This window comes from Nyctereutes procyonoides, unplaced genomic scaffold (genome assembly GCF_905146905.1).
Source record: "Nyctereutes procyonoides isolate TBG_1078 unplaced genomic scaffold, NYPRO_anot_genome, whole genome shotgun sequence".
NCBI classification, from domain to species: domain Eukaryota; kingdom Metazoa; phylum Chordata; class Mammalia; order Carnivora; family Canidae; genus Nyctereutes; species Nyctereutes procyonoides.
The window spans coordinates 34,547,646-34,565,401 of record NW_026575159.1 but is presented as its reverse complement, the minus strand read 5'-3'; positions in this window follow the sequence as shown (position 1 = coordinate 34,565,401).

Below are 17,756 nucleotides of genomic sequence, written 5' to 3'. Positions count from 1 at the left end.
AGTTTGCAAACAGCACAAGACTCTTCCCACCAAAATCTTACACAAGATTACAGACACATGATAGGGAAACCAGAGCATAAGATGCATCCCCTCTGACTGTCTACAGTCTTTAGCAATCTAGAGGGTAGAGCTGAAGTGTTGCTCTGCTATATTGGGGTTCACAAGAAGAGATTAAGAAATGTGATTAGCAATAAACTCTTTATGTAAAAAGATCCTTAGTAGATCAGACTGCATAAGAATGTCTAAAACCTCACAGTACAAGTGCACATAATAGTCCTTGATAAAGTCCCCACCAGAAAATACCCATAAACAAACAGTGTGATTTGGTTTTGTCTTAAAATATTTAATAAAAATTAATCTGAATATTTATCTTAATTCACCAGTTCTTCAACTGAATTACTTTAATCGCATAAGACTATTTTGAACAGAAACAAAAATTTAAGTTATTTTCCCCTATGCTATTATAGCTTATTTTTTTACTATTTACTGGATTATTAGTGGAAATAGCAAAGTAATCCTTTCCTTCTTTTTCTGTATTTACTATGCTATCTTGAAGTGAGAAGCAGGGAGAGAGAAAGAGAATTAGAGAGACAAGAGAGGGATTATATTTCATTCTCTTTTCTCCACTCATCTTTCTGGATAATTATTCATTCTTGAATAATGCATGTCAGTTGAATTTGCACATGTTTACATAATTTATAAACTGCCAGAACACAATTTTGTGCAACTAACAAATTAAAATATTATGCCCATTAAAATGTACATTCTTTATTTAGATTATGCAGTATTTCTTAGGGAATGGGAATGACTCAAAAGCATTTTATAATTCTTTATTTAGGCCTACTCCTCTTGTAAAACATGTGAGCCATAAACTCCATGATACACATTATATACTGAGGGTTATTTCCTCAAAACAAAATTAAAATTAAATTTATTATTTGTAAGATTCAATATTTAGTTGTAACTTTCAGAAGCTATATCTATATTAATGAATTACTGCCCCTCCCAAAAGACTACATATAAATGAATAGTTAATTTGCTTAGTCTACGTTAATTTGGTTACATGTTTCTAGACCTAGGTTAGTTTTTAAATGTATATTAAGTAATTTAAATATGAAGTTATAATTTATTTTTTTAATATTTTATTTATTTATTCATGAGAGACACAGAGGCAAAGAGAGAGGCAGAGACACAGGCAGAGGGAGAAGCAGGATCCATGCAGGGAGCCCAATGTGGGACTTGATCCCAGGGTTCCCAGGATCATGCCCTGGGCCGAAGGCAGACCCTCAACCACTGAGCCACCCAGGTGTCACTGAAGTTATAATTGATGAAGTAAATATGGTTTCCTATTAACTCATGTATGTTAAGGCATAATTTATATAAAATAAAATTTTTCTTTTTAGGGATATATTTAACAAACTACACAGATGTGTAACCACCATCACAGTTAGGAGTATAGAATACTCCTGCTGTCCTTCCAAAACTCCCTTGTTTCCACTTGAAGTTAACGTCTCCTCCACTGAACAGTCTGCCAACCACCACTCTGCTTTCAAAGTTTGTCCTTTTCAGAATGTCATACAAATTAAATAATATGCTCTAAACCATTAAATCTGGCTTCTTTCACTTAGTATAAATAATGTCTTTGATATCCATCCATGTTGTTGTTGAATGTATCATTAGTAAGTACTTTGCTGATTTTTTTAAAATCCTGAATATTATTCTATGTATAGACGCAGCACAATATGTTTTTCTGTTCACTAGTTGATATACATTTGTATTGTTCCCATTCTTGTGATTATTGTGAATAAATATTTATTTCCTGCCCCTCACTGTAAGATTACATCTTCTCCTTTTGATATCAGGGTTCTCCAATAAAATGTGAGCAAAAGTACTTGTGCAGCTTCTGAGTAAAAGCTTTAAGGAACAATGCACGATTCTTCTTCACGCTTTTCCCTCTACCATGTAAACAGCATGCCCCAATAGGGCTGCTCCTTGAGCCCAGACCTGGAGACAAGACACATGGAACAAAGAGCCACAGTCAACCAACCCATCGCCCACCTGTAACTTGAGAGATGATCATTTGCTGTTGTATGCACCAGAGGCTTTGAGTTTGTTAACTCAGCATAACCTAAGAAAAACTACTGATAAAACCTTGGAAACTCCTACCTTTCTTAACTTCATGTAATATTTGACATCCACTCCTTGAACTTATTTCTTTGCTCCTCTGAGCCTGATATAGGACTATCTTCATTTCCAACCCCCTCTTTGTTACTTCTTCATTCTTATTTTCACTGGGTTGTCTTTCTGCTGCCATTCTTCTTTAAATCACACCTTTATATCTTCATAATAATGTGCCATGGTAGATGTTTAACTAGTCTCACAGTTCTGAATCTATCATCTCCTAGCCTAGATGATACATTCATAGTACTCTGTGAGCCTTAAAACAAACAAATAAACAAACAAAACAAAAACAATACTCTCCTAATACTCTGTTTCTATTAGAAAACCTCCAGTAACTACTCATTAATTATAGGGTTAATCTGACCACCTCACCTTTGTTTACAAGGTACTTTTTTTAAAAAAAGATTTCATTTATTTATTCATGACAGACACAGAGAGAGAGAGAGAGAGAGAGAGAGAGAGAGAGGAGAGAGAGAGGCAAAGACACAGGCAGAGGGAGAAGCAGGCTCCATGCAAGGAGCCTGAAGCGGGACTGGATCCCGGGACTCCAGGATCACGCCCTAGGCCAAAGGCAGGCACTAAACCGCTGAGCCACCCAGGGATCCCCAACAAAGTACTTTTTATTCTTGAATTTCCTCCTCTGTCATTTCCACCATTACAAACACCTTCTGATACTCTACTGAATGAACCTCTCTTCCAATCACACAGGAATACTCCTTGGTTCAGGTTTTGCAGAAAGTATTTCTATCCCCTTTGTGCCTATCCTTTCTCATCATTTAAAATTCATCAAGACTCTAATTTCATCATTGTAGGGAAAACTTCCTACTGATTCCACTCAGTTACTATTAGATCCTCCAAGCCATGCTCCACAAAACAGCTAGAATGACCTTTAAAAAGACATTATCTATCCTTCCTCTCTACCCTACTTAAATTATTTCACTGGCAGTTAAGATAAATACTGAAGTCTCCAGATTTCAGTATTGGGAGGGGAGGTTGGTCCCTCCCTACTTTTTTTGGTCTCTTCCCTCTCTAGCATTCTGGCTGCACTGGTTCTCTTTTTGTTCCACTGAACACCAGGTCTGAGGTCCAAACTTCTTAATATATGCTTTATTACAGTATCATTTGCCTACCCTTCCTCAAGGTACTCACCAGTTACAATTTTACATTTATCTCTGTTTGTTACATCCTCTACCTGTTTGAGCTTCAGCACTGTAGACCCATATCATCCATGGAACAATATCTAACACATTATTTGCTGGATATTTCTCAAAGGCTGGCAGTACATGGTGTGTAGAGCTTTCATTCAGTATCTGTAACATTACTGATTTGTAGTCTTGTATTGTTGATCTGTGGTTTAGATCTATATCATTCTGTATTGGCATTTGTCTCTTGTTTGCATGTCTCATCACTGTATCAACAAACACAGACACCTAGTAAGTTCTATGCTATTAGTTGAATAAATGAATAATTTCTAATTATTCTCAAATATGAATACTATTAGACTGAAGGTTAGTCGATGGAACAATATTGACATCAATATGCAGCCACTTTCAGAAACTTTAGTCCACAGTTTCATTTATATATCCAAACAAAACTGTTTAAATAAAACCACTGAATGTGCAGTATCATCAGCACTAGGTTAATGTTGCCAGATAAAACTTCAACCATGAATAACTTTTTAGTGTATGTTCCCAATATTGCATAGGGCAGAATTATACTAAAATTTACCTGTGGTTTATTTGAAACTCAAGTTTAATGGGGAATCCCTTATTCTTAATTGCTTTGTCAGGCAACTCTAATAATGATAGTCTCTGAAATGATAATGCTTGCTCTCCATTGAGTGTTGATCATTAATCACACACAGCATCAAGTGCTGTCTACTGATTTTATTTCATTTTTACGACTAAGTAAGTAGGTCCTATGAACATTTACTTTAAACAAATGGAGAAACTAAGGCACAGAATAAAGAACTTGCACAGTGTTACACAAATGTTAAGTGGCAAGCCTTATATATGTTTCAAGGTGTTTACGATCTTAAAGCCTATACTCATAACCACTGTAAAATATCACCTCATCTTGCACTATCTAAGCCATTGAACACACACCAGGCAACTTCAGAGACAATGAGACTTTTGTCATTGAGTGCTCTGAGTATTTTTAACTATGGTAAACCAAAGATCCTGACGTAAGACCCAGCATTGGATGTGTGAAATAGCAAATGCATTTCTGACTCTCCCTAAGAAATTTCAGGTTATTTAGTCACTATATGGATTCTGAATTTACGTGAATATGCTACAGTATCACTGTTTCTGTAACTTATTACTTTGACTCTATAATTGCCCATGAGTTAACATAGAGAAAAATCTAGAATAGTTTATAAGGGCAAGGTAATGTATACCTCTCCTGGTGACAAAAGCATCTCCTAGATCAAGTTTTCTCTGAGGATTTATAAGATGTGCACCATATTCACCATTTTATTTCAATGGTAACTTTCTATATTGACAGACCACACAGTGCTTTCCAGTATAGTCATGTAAATACTATGTGAATGGGTCCAGTTTTTTAAAAATGTTATTACTTTTTAAGTATTAGTTCCAATTTCTCTCTCTTTAATCTAAATTATTAGGTGACTTTAAAATAGTTCCTGAGTTCAATCCAAAAGGCAGCCTGAGAAAATTGATGGATTGATTCTTGTGCAGAGTTTAAATATCAGTTTCAAAGATGGAAAGAAGAAATTTTAAGGTATATCATATATCATTAATGTTGGCCCTTCAAGGTGTTGTGCATTCAATCATCCTTTTACAATCATCTTTCAAGGAAAATGAGACTCCTTGGGTTTCAATCCAAGTAAACCTCAGCTCCTTCATCACTAGATAACTTTCACTAAGCGGTGGGTCTTAGACACAGATTTAAAATGGTTATGTCCCACACTGAGCCAATACGTGTTCTCTCTCTGATTCATTTAACTTAGTTCCCTCATTCTTTTTCACCCTCTTCACATTGCTCCCATGAGATCTTGTCATTCAGCACTCCCAGGGATAAATTGCCCCTTTCTCTGATGTGGTGACAGTAATACAAAGACAGCAGTAGAGGCTCTTGAGTCAAATCCCAGATCTATTTATTAGCTGTGTGACTAGGCCTCAGTCTTTAATTATTCTCTCCTTCCATTTATTCACTTGAAAAAAATCACAATAATGGTAGCACTAACTTCTTAACAGTTGTTACAAATATTAAGTGGATAATGCATGAAGATCATAGGTAAAGACTAAGCAGTCAAATGCTAACCTATCATTATTGCTGTCATTTCATGGCAGCAAAATGTGAATAACATACCTTCGTAAACAAGGGAAAAAGAAGTCCCAGCTTTTACTTGTCTATTAGACTACACTCTAATCTCCCAATTTTCCTATTAATAAGCTGCCTCTAATGTAGTTATTTTTTTATTTCAAAATGCACCACAGGAAAGTCATTAAATTTGATAGTATCAGTGAAGAACATAGAGCAGTACACGTTGCTAACTTTGCTCACTTCCACCCTTCCCCACACCTCAGCAGTTTCACCACCAGGCTGGACCTGTACTTGAGCTCAGCCTCCTAAAGTAAAATAAATGTATTCATTTGCATAAATTATCAAAAGTATACTCTTCCAGAATAAAATTCTCTCCTGATTTAGAAGAGAGATTTGGAGCAAATACTTCTCATTTTGCTCAAAACATTATCATTGGGTTTTGTGAAGTAATGGTAGAATCATTCCACGCCAGAGAGGAAGACATGAATCCTCTCTCTTCTGTGTTGAATGCCACTCTACTACCCCTGCTGTATTTTTTCAACCTGATGGAAATACTGTCCATTCATTCATACCTCATTAGAAATTCCATCATATCTGGGATATAATTACTTATTCAGATCAAAACAGTCTCTCTCTCTCTCCTCTCTCTCTCTCTCTCTCTCTCTCTCTTTCTCCCCCTGTCTCCCTGTCTTCAGACTTCATCATCTATAATGCATCATTCTCTTAGGACACAAAAGCCTAGTTTTCCCTTCCTAGCAGCATGTCTGTGTTTTTTTTTAAAGTATTTTTTAATTTTTATTTATTTATGATAGTCACACACAGAGAGAGAGAGGCAGAGACAAAGGCAGAGGGAGAAGCAGGCTCCATGCACCGGGAGCCCGACGTGGGATTCGATCCCGGTCTCCAGGATCGCACCCTGGGCCAAAGGCAGGCGCCAAACCACTGCGCCACCCAGGGATCCCATGTCTGTGTTTGTGTGTGCATGTGTGCGTGCCCATGCATGTGGGTGTGCATGTAGACATGGGAGATATTTGTGTATTTCCAGACCAAGGAGACTAGTGAAAGTCCATATTTGCACATTCATCAGGTAGAGTTTCATATGCCTGCATCTTAAAAATTTGTCAGTGCTTGGAGTAGCAGATATTTTGCCACAAAATAAACTTTTGAAATCTTTATGTTCAGCAAAACTGATTATAGACCCACAAGTAGCTGCTTATGGTGATTGCAACAATATCTCCATGTTGGTACAATTCTTACTATAAATGTTGTTCTTAACAAATAATAGGTGTTTCAAATCCTCTTTTGCAGGAAAATAGTATTTGAGAGAGTGGCACAGGTTACGGTTAAGTTACATATTTTTTTATTAAAATAAATACCTATAAAGCCCCTTATGCAAAAACTCTGCTGAATACTTGAAAAAAATGGGGAAAATCATATGTATATTAAGCATTCAATTCTTAAATTCCTTCTTTTGATAAACGTTTGTTAAGAAACTACTATATTTCAAACTTTGGGCAAACAGGAAGGATAGATACCGAGCAAGATACCATATCCAGGTTCCTACTTTTATGTAGTTTTTGTTCTAAAGAAGACACTTATCAAGTAAATAATATTTTCATTTATATAATTCTGTGAAGAAGGTTTAGTTGGTTCTGTGAAAGTGTGCATTAGACTGAATGAGGAATGAGGATGAATCAAAAAAATCTGAAGACCTAAAATTACCACTTCAAATTAAAAAAATACTAGATTATCATTTGGTCTGCTATTTTTTAAACTAAAAATGGATTTCCCATGTGTTTATTAGATTGACCTTTCATATATAATTATGGAAAATTGTAGTTATCTATATTATGCCAGGTTAAACCAGAATTCTCCTTGAAGGAAAAATCTGTGTTCTGATATCTACTGTTTTCATCAGTTGGGAGAGTTAGGATATAACTTCTTTAGGAGGATCATAGCTCCAAAATGTAAATGTGAGTTAATGAACAGATATGATTTTATATAGTGATACCATATTAAGTTCCTTGAATACCATTGCTTTAGGGTATTAGGAAACAATAGTGGCATTTTTGTGTGCAATACTAATAAATTTAGATTTTATTGTTTTTAGTGGTGAACCAGCAGTGCTTCTCAAGCAGCAGAGTGACAAGATCAGAAGTACTTTTTAGAAATTCTTCTCTGCTGTTAGTATGACCTACAATATAAGAATCGGGCAGGCCATGGTGAACCAGACAGATGACTAGAGCAATAATCTGGCTGAGAGATGGTATCACTCCACACAATTCATAATTTGGAATTATTAGATCTGTGATAGTTATTCCTAATGGGAAATAACAGGGAAGTTGAATACACAGAGGATTGTCAGATTGCTTTAGACCAATAATATTGAAGCACAGCACCAACTTTTAGTAAAAAGTTAGCATCACGGGTGAACAGTTTCTGACTAAAGAAGCAGGAAGCCATAGCTCATGGGATACAACCCGCATGACCAGCATGAATTTTGATCTGAGACCCACAGAGTGAAAGTCAGGGCTTCAGATTTTATATAGTTTCTTAAACATCAAACAAAAGTTAACATGTTTAGGCTTATTTATATTCCTGTTCTTATCCTTTACAGATGACTTGCATTTCTATATTCCTTTAAGCTGTAGTCACCAATGTCAGTTTCTTCACAGGGGCAGCTGGTGGAATCAACAATTGCTGGGTGAACTCTCTGCTTTGGGTTCCTAAGCAACATACTCTGCATGTGGTCAGAGTTAAAGTTTGTTGTAGTCCAGGGTGTTTTGGCTGCTGCAGAAAGGTTTCTTTTTGTTTTATTTTTTTTAAGTTTTCAACCATGTCTATTGATAGTTTATCATCAAATGCATAAAATTGCCTACCATAAGGCAAAGTTACAGATCTGAAAGAAAATGAAGACATGACCAGAACTTTTCTGAATATTGATCTATATAGAGACAGTCATTTGTGCTATCCTGTGAATCAATTTTCCTATTTCTCTGACTTTATATTTTCCCATTTCTAATTTGTCAAGTAAATCAATGATATCTTTCCAGGTATGGAGGTTGGATGGAATACAAGGTAAAATGAGGAGGGTCTCCCTTTAGTGTGCTGCTAAATTCTTTCATCTAGCTGAGTTCAGTCCCAGCTGAGGAAAATCCAGCCCCACTCTCCTTTTGTCATCAAGCACTGGCTGCTGTTGGGAGACAGAAACCTCCTATAAGCACACATTAAATGCATGCATGGATTTCCTCTGGCTCTGGAATGCAGTAGAGCCTGCAAAGCCTGTAGAATATACTCAAGGATGTCTATTCCTATGCTGTTGAATCCTATTTGGGGATGGGAGTTTGGATCTATCCTTGTTGACCTGAATCACTTATTAATGTTTCCAGGTTGTGAAACATTAAAAAAATCTAATCATGGAAGATGGTGATTTAGTCCCACCTCTCTCATCTCAAACAGATGTGGATGACCCCAGAACATAGCTCCAAAAACAGGCTTCTCCCTTGAGAAGAAGGGGTCATTAACTTGTATGATTTATTAGGTAGCAAAATGGAGTTCTGAAATAATGTTGGATTGGAAATCAAAAGACCATTCTCCCTCCTAGCAGATTACCAAATACATTCACACTCCTTCATATTTCTCTCACATCAGGTTCCTTCTTATTTTCTAGTGGATCAGATCCTCATTTGTACCTTACAATCCATACATACTAACCTATCTGTGGTTTGATGAAAACACAATACTATTTCGTGCTTCTCTTTTGGTTCTCTTCTGCCCACCTACAGGGTCCCTTTTCTCTCCTGTTTATCTTCCGAATCTTTACTTTTCCTCCAAGATGTTATTCTGAAGTTACTTCTTCTGTGAAAATTGTTTCAATAACTCATCCTTATTCTCTTTTAATACTAAGATCCTTGCTCAGAGTTGCATATAGAAGCTACTTGATACATGCCTTTAGAACAAATACAAGAAACCTTTGGTCATAACCACTGTTTTTAATTAATTAGGTTATGATTTTGAGCAAATTTCTTTCTTTTGCTAGGAATAAGTTTCCACGCCGGGACACCTGCACCCTGATGTTTATAGCAGCCATGTCCACAATAGCCAAACTGTGGAAGGAGCCTCGGTGTCCATCGAAAGATGAATGGATAAAGAAGATGTGGTCTATGTATACAATGGAATATTCCTCAGCCATTAGAAATGACAAATACCCACCATTTGCTTCAACGTGGATGGAACTGGAGGGTATTATGCTGAGTGAAGTAAGTCAATCGGAGAAGGACAAACATTATATGTTCTCATTCATTTGGGGAATATAAATAATAGTGAAAGGGAATATAAGGGAAGGGAGAAGAAATGTGTGGGAGATATCAGAAAGGGAGACAGAACATAAAGACTCCTAACTCTGGGAAACGAACTAGGGGTGGTAGAAGGGGAGGAAGGCGGGGGGGTGGGAGTGAATAGATGACGGGCACTGGGGGTTATTCCATATAACCAATAAAAAATAAATTAAAAAAAAAGAAAGTTCTACTGGAATACACACACACACACACACACACACACACAAAAGGAATAAGTTTCCACATCTGTCAAATGGGTATAAACTGAATGATCTCAAAGATTCTTTCTATGGTAGTCATTAGAGTCATTAGGGCCGTTCATGAATATTCTCATCCTTCACTTATCAGACCTGTGTTAGACTCTAGTGACTCTAGTGGAAATGATACATGCTCCTTGCCAAGGTGAGACACTGAATTGCTTAATTCTTTCTTCTCCCTCCTTTCCTTGTAATGACTAGAAGCAGGGGTTGAAATAAGACTATATACCATGATGGTCTGTGTTGGATAAATAACATGAGTGAAAAACTTTATCTCAGATTTCAGAGTTGTACAACAGTAAAATACACCTTTTCCTAAGTTCAACTCATACATTTTAGAATTCTATTTTAAGAGAAGGTGCACACTTTGAATACAAGTCTAATGTCAGGTCATAAAAGTTATGGTTTCCAAAAATCTATTACATTAATATGTATTATATAAGGGTTATTTTAAAACTATCAACAGCACTTGAAGCATTAAAATGTGCTTCTATTTAATGTCAGTAAGCAAATTACAATAAAATAAAAGACTTCAAAATTAGTTTTATATAAACCATAAAGAGAAATGGGGTAGAATGGGAACTATTTTCCTCTTCTGCATTGAATTTATATTCAGAAAAGATGGTTTGGTTGCTATATTTTGGAAAACAGTGTTGCACATGGACTTAATTTTACTAAAAATGCAGTGTTTGTATATATTATTTTCCAAGTCATTCCTCTTTCCATGAAATGTGGCTAATTTCTCCCTTTTCTGCTATAATACATTTTCACAACTTCATAAGTTATATGGTAATTTTTTTAATATTAGAGAAAAATTTTAAATATATTTTTATAACTTTAAAGCTATCACCAAAACATTAGACCAATGTCAAAACAATCCAAATATTTTTAAAATTTAGGCATCCATATGTTTCTAATTTGAGAGACTGAACACCATTTGAATAGACTGAACAACCAAAGATGGCTGATATCCTTCAGTTTTATTCAGAAAGTTTTATAAAGCCAAATTGATTTAAAATCTATTTTAAAATTTATTTGAAAAAACATATTCTTCTAAGGGAAAATCCTTCAGTTTATCAACAAATCACATCTTCTCTTGCCATTGGTTGTAAAGATTTTGCTTTTTCTAACTAGACTCTGTTGGTAGAGGATGAAGTTACTATTAGTTTTTGATCCATAATCCTTATACAAAACACTTCAGATCTCCATTTATTCTTCATGCTAACTAATAATAAAGCAGTCCTATTTTCATAGTGAAATCTGAATCATACTCCTTAACCAATATACCAGGTTTAAAAAGCCCTGGGACCCTAAAATGGATTTGTGATCTGATAAACTGAGTTCAATTCCTAGTGATAAGCCGACCAGCTGGTACTCTTTGAGAATTACTCATCTTCTAGAAGTCTCTAATTCTGTTTACAAATGTGGGTATTGATAATTATCTGCTTCAGACATTCGTTAGGAAGGTAAATGGTACGTGACATTTAATTCCAGAACTACATGTTCCATAGCGCCATTTTGCTTTGCTCACTCTGTAGTGACAGTGCCCACCATGCCTTACACAGAGGAGGCTTGTATAATGTTTGTTGAGTCAGTGATTGAATAAATATTTTATGAATACAGTGGATCAATAATAGAATAAAGAACTTTACATAATATATAATGTATTGGAAAATTTCTATAAATGATAGTCATCATTATTACTATTATTACTATTGCATAATATGCTATCTACTTTTACCCTTACACTCATCCAAGATTTTGTGGTTTGGCTCTTTTAAGAAAATAGTTTTATCAGTTTTCACAATTTTGATAAATCAAATGCCATGACCTAAGATTCTGGGCTACTACGAAGAAAATCCTTGGGATCCCTGGGTGGCGCAGCGGTTTGGCGCCTGCCTTTGGCCCAGGGCGTGATCCTGGCGACCTGGGATCGAATCCCACGTCGGGCTCCCGATGCGTGGAGCCTGCTTCTCCCTCTGCCTGTGTCTCTGCCTCTCTCTCTCTCTCGCTGTGACTATCATAAATAAATAAATAAATAATTTAAAAAAAAAAGAAAAAAAAATCCTTAACCTTGCTCTGATGAAAAGTCATTCATTCTTTTCAATATTTGATGTTAGTCAACAAAGACTATAATCGTCTTTATTTTCAGGATTGAATTCACTTAAGATATGTTTATTCTACTGCCTTTAATGAAAATGTGAAGTCTGACAATTAGAATTTATCTCGTGTAAGATGTTTTAAGCCACATATTCTCCAGATTTCTTTTTTTAAAGTTTTTTTTAATTTTTATTTATTTATGATAGTACAGAACGAAACAGCACCCTCGCCGGATTCATCCTCCGGGCCTGGCAAGCAGGCGCAACGCGCACCGCCTCTCTAGATTTTTCTTCAAACTTACAGCCCAATATCAACTCACAACTCGTCCCTTCCTTTAAACTTTTAAGATAGAATTGATGGAATGTCCACCCTTTTGCAGCATAAACCGACACCCGATGCCAGCAATTCGCTCATTTGTATCCATAAATCTATACCAAAAAAAAAACTTGAAATCCTCAGATATCAAGACAGCAACCTGGATGCAGCAATCAAAACTGCTATGTAAATCCCTAAACCAATGATTACTAAAACTATGCTTGCGATCTGAGAAAGGATAAGAATCAACAAAATATATATTATATATATATATTATATATATATATATTGTGTGTGTGTGTGTGGTGTGTATTTGCTGTCACCATACATATCTTCTTAAATATTCCACATTTGTACATTATTTTTCTTATCATTTTATGCTATTCCAGGAGTATTTGCCAGTGTGGCAGTACCTGGGTATCTTTGTTTCACTAGTAAACAGAGAAATGCTCCATTTCCTTTGAAAAAAATACAAATATTTCAAAATAGGTAAGTAAAAATAATGTGGAATTGTACCAATTTGCCAGTTTGATAGATGTAACAAGATACAGCTCATTTACAAAAACTTACTATTTTTATTCTAATAGCACAAGGAATAAAAAGGAAAGAAAACAGATTGTTTCTATTTGTATCCGAAGACTACAGGTAATGTGTATGAAGAAGGAATAAAAATCTTACAGACTGATAAGTAGAAAACTCAAGACTAACGGCCATTGAAAGCCAGTCATAATCCAGGACTATCTCCAAATAGAACAATGACTCAAAGGTAGATTCACTCACTTTATGGGAAAAGGATGAAAAGATTTAGCACTTGAATCGTCTGTAAATATTGCCCAAATAGAGACAAAATTTAAAACAATGCTACTAAAATAATAATAATAAAAATTAAAAATTAAAAAATGAAATAAAACAATGCTACTGAAACATCTGAGTTTTACTCACATTATTTAAATATATAATTCTATGTTGTGGTTCATCTGGGAATATAATAAAACTATGAAAGATTTATTAAAGTGAATGGCAGCTAAATGCCTGGTCTATTACAAAACAGCAGTCAAGGAATCCTTGACCTAGGTCTCCTGTCAACAATTCTCCTTCCAGAGAATATAACCTGATGCCACCTGAAAGGATCATGGAGTGATTCCTGACATTTGTTTTTTGTTTTTCTTTTTCAACCTACCGTTGACTCAAGTGTAGGAATTCTGGAATGAAGCATAGACCACTCCAAAATATTAGATATCTGGTATCATCCTACATGTTTGGTGAAAATACATTAGCACAAAAATAACTGAAAATTATAATCCTGACCCAGCTTCAGTGGGGACTCATTACTTTAAATTCTTTGGAAAACAGAGTAGTGTAAAATCAGTAAACAAACCAAAATATCTGCAAGGGATCTAGTACAATGAACGTATGCAGATAAACAGTTGAAGAAGTTGGTGCTCTGTACTTCTTGCTGACTGAATTTTCTGGTGCTCCTTGAGTGTCTAGGCAAGAATATAGGTCTTAACCATCATAGTACCAGCTCTCATCCATGTCATTTCATGTGTTTAATGCAACTTGCCTTTTCCACATTGGAAAATCATGTTGTAGGAGTGGTCAAGTGTGTGTGTGTGTGTGTGTGTGTGTGTGTGCAGGCACTATGTTGCTTTTAGATAAAATAATTGAAGAAACATAGGAACATAGAAGGCTGATATTGAGGTCTTCCAGGGAGAAGCTATTCTCCTTATCTGTGAAGAATGGTGTAGTGGACAGAATAGTGTAGTAAAGCAAATAGTGCTCTCCCAAATATATGCATACCCTATGTCCTGGAACCTGTGAAAATGTTGCTTTCTGTGGCAAAAGAAACTGTGCAGACTTGATTGAGATAAAAATATTGAGATGGGGAGATTATTCTGGATTATTGGTGGGCACAATTTAATCACAAGTGTTCTTATAAGGGAGATTCAGAAAGATCGGAGTCAGAAGGAGATGTGATAATGATAGCAAAGTTAGAAAGAAATTTGAAGATGATATACTACTGACTTCTAAAATGAAAGAAAGGGCTACAAGCCAAGGAATTCAGGTTGCCTCTAGAAGCTGGAAAAGGTAAGAAATAGATTCTTCCCTAGAGCCTCCAGAAGGAGTACAGTCCTTCGTTTTAATCCTCTAAGACTTTTTTGAACTTCTGGACTGTAGAACTGGAAGACAGTAAATCTGTGTTGTTTTAAGCATTAGATTTGCAGTAACTGGTTATAGTAACACAGGAAACCAATGTAAGTGAGCACTGTATATTGAAGAGCAGTCTCTGGTGCTATCCTGCTTAGATTTGAATCCACATAACTGTGTGACATTGATCAATTTAAGTGTGATTTTTCTGTGTCTCAATTTCTTCATCTGTAGAATAGGAATGACAGTAATTACTTCATAGAGTTAAGGGAGGGACTAAATGAACTATACTTGTAAAGCATTTAAAATATGATCCTATGCAATGAAACGCCGGGACACCTGCACCCCGATGTTTCTAGCAGCAATGTCCACAATACCCAAACTGTGGAAGGAGCCTCGGTGTCCATCGAAAGATGAATGGATAAAGAAGATGTGGTTTATGTATACGATGGAATATTCTTCAGCCATTAGAAACGACAAATACCCACCATTTGCTTCAACGTGGATGGAACTGGAGGGTATTATGCTGAGTGAAGTAAATCAATCGGAAAAGGACAAACATTATATGGTCTCTCTCATTTGGGGAACATAAAAAATAGTGAAAGGGAATAAAGGGGAAAGGAGAAAAATGAGTGGGAAATATCAGAAAGGGAGACAGAACATGAGGAACATGAGAGACTACTAACTCTGGGAAACGAACTAGGGGTGGTGGAAGGGGAGGTGGGCGGGGGGTGGGGGTGACTGGGTGACGGGCACTGAGGGGGCACTTGATGGGATGAGCACGGGATGTTATTTATTCTATATGTTGGCAAATTGAACATCAATAAAAAATACATTTATTTTAAAAATGCAAGTGAATACTTGAAAAAAATAAAAATAAAATATGATCCTAGAATTAGAAAAATCACTGAAAAAATATATTAAGGATTTAATTTATTTGACAGAGTAAGCTGGAGAGCCCAAGTGAGGGGAATGGCAGAGGGAGAAGCAGGGTTCCTGCTAGTCAGAGAGGGCTCAATCCCAGAACCCTGGGATCATGACCTGAGCCAAAGGCAGACCCTTTAACTGACTGAGCCACCCAAGTGCCCCTAAATATATATTTTTAACTACTATAAGAATTAGAGCAATTGGTATATCTGTCAGTAATTTGGTTCTACATAGCTGTCACCTGTTCAGTCAGTGAATGAATTTCAACTTGGTCCATCAGCAAGGTGATTTTCTGTCTACTGTATATGGAAATGCATTGCCTCCTGGCCTATTATTTTCCTGTTTTGCTGGGATGGTTCATGGCCTATTTCCTGCCACAATGCTTGGCAAAGTTATATCAAATCATCCAGAGGCAAGAGTAGTATATTCAAGATTCCAAAATTAAATGAATATAGAAAAAGTGTAATAAAAGGTAAATTGAAATCAAATATAAAGTCAGAGGCACAGGAGATGTCAAATTTGAGCATTGAAAATATCAGACTTTGTTGCCTAATTCAAGGTTGAAGAAGGAAAGTGACAGAGAAGTAGGGAAGATATGGTAAAGATAGCAAATATTGGAAAATCTGTACAAATGTATCCAAACCATGTTTTGTAGTTATGGAATCTCCCTAACCTGCTTTCAGTCCAGAAATCCAAGGATCTCTTTCCAATAGTCAACTGGTCATCTTTACATATCTCCTCCCTGTTTTCCTTATCTTGCTTGATTAATTACACTAACATTCCATTCAGAACCTGGGAGATAGCATCAACCTTTCGCTCATAATTAATGCACAATGTGCCAAGTTTCATCAATCCACATGCCAAGTAAATCTCAACTGCCTTCAATCTTTACTCCCATGGTTTAAACCATAATAGTTTCTCATCAGCTTCCCAACTGGTCTGTCTGCCTGCATTCTCAACACCTTTCAAAGAATCCTAGGCATTCTACCTGAGTTATCTTTATAAAAATCAAATTTGTTCGTACCACCCCTCTGCTTCAAATATTTTAATAGATCCTTACCAACTGCAGGATTAAACCAACACTTCTTGGCAAGGACTTAATATTCTAGCTGTGCCTACTTTTCCATCCTCATGGCTCTCTGTCTGCTAATTCCTAGGTGACTGTACTCTAAGTTATCTCTTGATCTTACTCAAACATAGAATCCTCTCTCATCCTTTCACAGGATTCTATTTACTCTTCCTTTCCCTAAATGCTCTTCTTCCACTGTGTATCTGGCACATTCTTACTATCTTTCAAACTTTGCTAAATGTTGCCACCTTTGCAAATAGTTGGAAGTCTTCCCTTATTGCAAGATGTTTGCTTACACATGGGTGTGTTAATAGTTGATATAAATCTTGTAAGTATATAAGAAATCAGCGTACAAGAAACATATCTTACTTTTCTGTAATACAATAATTTTATATTCAGCACTCATTCTATCAATGTAGAAGAAAATTGTTTTAAGCCAGTTTAGGCTCCCTGCCTCTTTCCCTGGGGTTGGTGCAAGTTCTGGGAGACTTCAGTAATTCCAAATACGTAGGGGGTAGGGAACCGCATTTTTTAACTCTTCCATCCATGCATTGCTGCAAATAGTCCTGAGTCATCAGACCACTCAGCTAGGCACTGAAATTCCTACTCTTGTGGCCCCTGCCAGTAAGTAATTTCCTATTAATATAACACTTCCGTGATATGTTAGGATCACAGAAATTGCTGCAACAATTTCTATGGTTTCTAGGCCTCTAGGTCAACATCTCAAGACTCTTACCATAGACAAGAGGTATATGATCCATCTTTTTCTCCATTTCTACATTCCTTCCAACCTTTGTTCTTATCTTTTTTTAATCTGTAATTATAATTTTTATCATATTCGTTATTATTTTTTATAATAAATTTATTTTTTATTGGTGTTCAATTTACCAACATACATAATAACACCCAGTGCTCATCCCGTCAAGTGCCCCCCTCAGTGCCCGTCACCCATTTACCCCCAACCCCCGCCCTCCTCCCCTTCCATCACTCCTAGTTCGTTTCCCAGAGTTAGTAATCTCTCATGTTCTGTCTCCCTTTCTGATATTTCCCACACATTTCTTCTCCCTTCCCTTATATTCCCTTTCACTATTATTTACATTCCCCAGATGAATGAGAACATACAATGTTTGTCCT